The sequence below is a fragment of the Moschus berezovskii genome, chromosome 3, assembly GCF_049115385.1.
Source record: "Moschus berezovskii isolate FMDL1 chromosome 3, NW_MosBer_1.0, whole genome shotgun sequence".
In the NCBI taxonomy this organism is placed as follows: domain Eukaryota; kingdom Metazoa; phylum Chordata; class Mammalia; order Artiodactyla; family Moschidae; genus Moschus; species Moschus berezovskii.
Window position 1 is genome coordinate 110,275,831 of NC_142462.1, and position 5,141 is coordinate 110,280,971.

Consider the following 5,141-nt stretch of genomic DNA (forward strand, 5'->3'; position numbering starts at 1 on the left):
ATAGGTTCAATCCCTGGGTCAGGAAGATCCCCTGTAGAAGAAAATGTAAACCCACTCCAGTATCCTTTCCTGGGAAACCCCATGGACAGAAGAGCCTGGTGGGCTACAGTCTATGGGGTTGCAAAGAGTCATACCCGGCTTAGCGATTAAACAGCAGCGGTAGCAGCTAATACAGTGACTGGGATCCACATAAGCAGGGGGAGACGGAGAGGCGAAGATACAGAGATGTAGACACATATAGAGAAGAGAAGGCCAGGGAAAAGTGGAGGCAGAGACCAGGGATTGTCAGCAGCCACCAAAAGCCAGGAGAAAGGCATGGAAGAGATTTCGACCTCAGAGCCTTCAGACAAATTGTAACTCTGCTATACCTTGATTTTTTAGACTTCTAGCTTTCAGAATGTGAGAAGATACATGTCTGTTGTTCTGAGTCAGTGTATGGTGACTTGTTACAACAGTCCTAGGAAACTAATGTGAATGGTAAACATAGTAAAAACTGTGAATAATAAACATGGACTGTACTAACTTTCCTTTAAACAAGCTACAATCAAAGATAAGTTATTCTATAATAAACTTTGTTTTGTAAGATCATAATACACTGTATGAATCATAGGTCAGAAAATCAAGCTGCAATTTAGTAAGCAGAAATAGGTACTCAGAATATAGCAACAGTAGAAATAACACCTCATGTTTAAGTATTTAAAAGTGTTTGTAAACTGCTAGATGCTTTAAAAGCAAAACCAAAATATCACTGTTTCTTTTATGCTTTCCTTTTGTTTGTTACAAAAAATGTACTAGCTGTTTATTTATAATTAATTTATTTTTCATTAGAGAATATTTTTATGGTTTTGTTTCTGGGTCCCAGTCAAGTTCCTTTATAACAGAACAAATTCTTACATTATCTGAATTCTTATGATGAGTGTGTATTACTATTATAACCAGGAAATAAAATAACTTCTGATTCAACAATAAGAGATTACGATCTACTAAGATACACAGACTATTTCTATTTGTTTCTCCTTGTAAACGCCCCGAAATAAATGTTGGCCAATCAGTCACTTAATCTCTTTTAATGGTTAAAAATGTAGCAGGAATAAAAATAGGATGATGTAAGAAAAACATTTTAAGTGTTTTTATATTTTGTTTAGTGTTGTATTTAAACTCATGAGCATATAGAAGGGGGGAAAACAGGAACAAGACTGGCTATAATAGAAAATATTGAAGTGAATGCTCAATGAATGTGAAAAAGCTTCTTTTTAAATTGTGAAAAAAGGTCACAAATATTTATGCTTTAAAGTCAAAGACATTTAGAATATTATATTCACAAAAACTGAATTTAGTTTATAGTTTTGGGTTTTCAAAACCGGAACAGAAGAGGAAGGTGATTCCATTTTCAGTGGTTTGCCTAAATTTAAAATGGGATCCTACCAGGTTTTTATAGTCAGGTTTTTTTGGGGGTCATACCTGAGCCAGAGAGAAATGGAAATGATTAAACCATCTGAGAGCATCACTTACTAGTTTAGTAATGGCTTGAATATATTTGTCATCTTTGCAGAATCAACACAGTGTAGCACCTCCTCCTGAACTCCTACAGTGTTCAGTGGCATTTCACGTTATTGTTTTTCTTCTTACCACACTCACCATTCCTTCCCTCTTTTTCAGTAGAGACACCTACTCTTCCTACCCCTTAAAACGCCTCAGTCATCTGTGTACATCCCTATTCTTTAAATTCCCAGAGCCTGATTCGGGGTGTCACATTCCTCACTCCATGCCCCCAGGGTAGCCTAGTGAAGCATGGTGGTGCCTGCGGAGGGGTGTGGGTAGGGACCAAAACCTGATCCATCTGCTGAGCATACCCCTCAGGGCAGCTCCTTGTGTCTACTGGAGGGTGGAATGCCTCTTTCTTCCCATAAAGAAAATATTCATTTCCCAAGGCATGTGCCTATGGGCTGAATCTACCTGGAAAGTGTACTTTTATTCTTTTTTCAAAAAATTAATTTCCCCAGAGTAAGTGCATTTTTATAATTTACTCAAAGATGTCATATAAGAATAGAACTTAAATGTTCTCACACACAAAAAGGATAAATATGTGAGGTAATGTATTTGTCATTTAACTAGATGGGAGTAAGTTTTTCAAAATGAATATGGAATCATTGTGATGCACAGTTTAAATATCTGACAGTGTTATTTGTCAATTAAGGACACCTTCCTCTCACCTTGGGCTTCCCTTGTGGCTCAGCTGGTAAAGAATCCTCCTGCAATGTGGGAGACCTAGGTTCGATCCCAGGGTTGGGAAGATCCCCTGGAGAAGGGAAAAGCTACCCACTCCAGTATCCTGACCTGGAAAATTCCATGGACTCTATAGTCCATGGGGTCGCAAAGAGTCGGACATGACTGCATGACTTTCACTTTCAATTTCCTTCCTAAATAAAAACTGGAGATAAAGAATCACTCTAAATATTTCAGACCTAAATGTTTCTAAATTGTTGGAAAGGAGAAGGAACTGAAGGGAGAAGGAAATGCAAGTAAATTTAGGAAGGCACTGCAGTTCCTTAGGGAGCGAAGAAAAGTGTCATTTCCCAGACCCATAAGGGGGACACTACAGCTAATGCAGCCATGGATCAAGGAGCATGCAGTCCCTCCAACACTGCTGACTCGCTGTTGATAGCTCAGCAACTGCCAGAGTCAGAAGCAGGAAAAAAATTTCTTTTCTCTTTCTTCTGACTTCCGATCAGCTGCCATTGACTCCCATTGGCAGAATTTAATCAAAACCCAGTTAGCAAAAGAGTCCAAAAACTAATTTGGAAGCTTCCAATCGTTGACAGAGTGGAGGAGAAAATAAAAAGGCGTGAGAGACAAGAGGAAGCTAACCAATACCGCCAAGAAGAGGGTATAGCAGAAAAGATGGGAAAACAAGTCTAATTCATTTGCCCCATAAGCCACTATGCAGCTTGAGTAGTCTGACTCAAGTTGGAATAGATCTAAGGTTTGCAAATGGTACTGTACTTTGAATTGCCCAAGATCTTTTAACAAGTACCCAAACCTGTTTTTCACTCTTGGACGTTCTGGTATAATTGATGAGGGGTGCAAACTGAACGTTGAGTTCAGTTCAGTTCAGTCACTCAGTTGTGTCCGACTCTCCGCGACCCCATGAATCACAGCACGCCAGGCCTCCCTGAACGTTAAGATTTGTGAAACCTCCCCGGTGAATCTCATGTTCAATACATTCCAGGCCAGTGCCATGGCTGGGAGTGGCTGCCATGGTGTCAGGTGGCAGGACACAATAGTAACAGTAATGTGTCCATGAAAAATTCACTTGGATAAGGAAGTTGTGGTACATGTATACAATGTAATACTATTCAGCGATAAAAAAGAACACATTTGAATCAATTCTAATGAGGTGGATGAAACTGGAGCCTATTATACAGAGGAAGTAAGCCAGAAAGAGAAATACCAGTACAGTGTATCAATGCATATATATGGACTTTAGAAAGATGGTAACAATGATCCTATATGCAAGGCAACAAAAGAGACACAGATGTAAAGTACAGACTTTTGGACTATGTGGGAGAAGGTGAGAGTGGGATGACTTGAGAGAATAGCATTGAAACATGTATATTACCATATGTAAAATAGATGACCAGTGCAAGTTCCATGCATGAAGCAGGGCACTCAAAGCCGGTGCTCTGGGACATCCCAGAAGGATGGAGTGGGGAAGGAGGTGAGAAGGGGATTCAGGATAGGGAGGCACACGTGCATCCGTGGGTGATTTGTTTCGATGTATGGCAAAACCCACCAAATATTGTAAAGAAATTATCCTCCAATGAAACTAGAGCCTATTATACAGAGTGAAGTAAGCCAGAAAGAAAAACACCAATACAATATACTAATGCATATATATGGAATTTAGAAAGATGGAAATGATAACCCTGTATACGCGACAGCAAAAGAGACACAGATGTATAGAACAGTCTTTGGGACTCTGTGGGAGAGGGTGAGGGTGGGATGGTTTGGGAGAATGGCATTGAAACATGTATATTATCATATGTGAAACGAATCGCCAGTTCAGGGTCGATGCATGTTACAGGATGCTCGGGGCTGGTATGCGGGGATGACCCAGAGGGAGGATAAGGGGAGCAGGGAGGTGGGAGGGGGGTTCGGGAGGGGGAACTCATGTACACCCGGGGCAGATTCATGTCAATGTATGACAAAACCAACCAATATAATATTGTAAAATAATTAGCCTCCAATAAAAATATTAAAAAATAAATAAAATGCAAAAAAAAAAAAAGAAAAGAAATTATCCTCCAGTTAAAGTAAACTACTTAATTAAAAAAAATTCACTCAGAACTCAAAGCACTTTGCAGGGGACTGTTTTCAAACATGAAGAAGGCAAGAAAATGCAGCAGGATCAAAATACCTTGAAATATAGACAATACTGATATATGAAAATGAAACTCATTCAAACAGGTTACATAATTCTTTACATCACCTTAGACTTCTTTATAGTACCAAACTTTCAAGATAGGATTGTGTGTGTGTGTGTGTAAATGTTAGTTTTATATATGTATAACATGATTAGCATTACACTAAGTGAATTAGCACAGCATCTTCAGGAAAATATCAGTTGGGCCTTTGAAGGGCAGTATAAATGAAATAAAACACAAAGAAGTGCTGCAGAGCAAGGGAGAATGAGCCCTGAACTTTGAAACAGACAGAATATTAAAAAGCAGGGACATTACTTTGCCAACAAAGTCTGTCTAGTCAAAGCTATGGTTTTTCCAGTAATCATGTATGGATGTGAGAGTTGGACCAAAAAGAAGGCTGAGCACCAAAGAATTGATGCTTTTGAACTGTGGTGTTGGAGAAGACTCTTGAGAGTCCCTTGGACTGCAAGGAGATCCAATCAATCCATCCTAAAGGAAATCAGTCCTGAATATTTATTGGAAGGACTGATGTTGAAACTGAAACCCCAGTACTTTGGCCACCTGAATCGAAGAACTGACTCATCTGAAAAAACCCTGATGCTGGGAAAGATTGAAAGCAGGAAGAGAAGGGGTTGACAGAGGATGAGATAGTTGCACGGCAACACTGACTCAATGGACATGAGTGTGAGTAAACTCCAGGAGTTGGTGATGGACAGG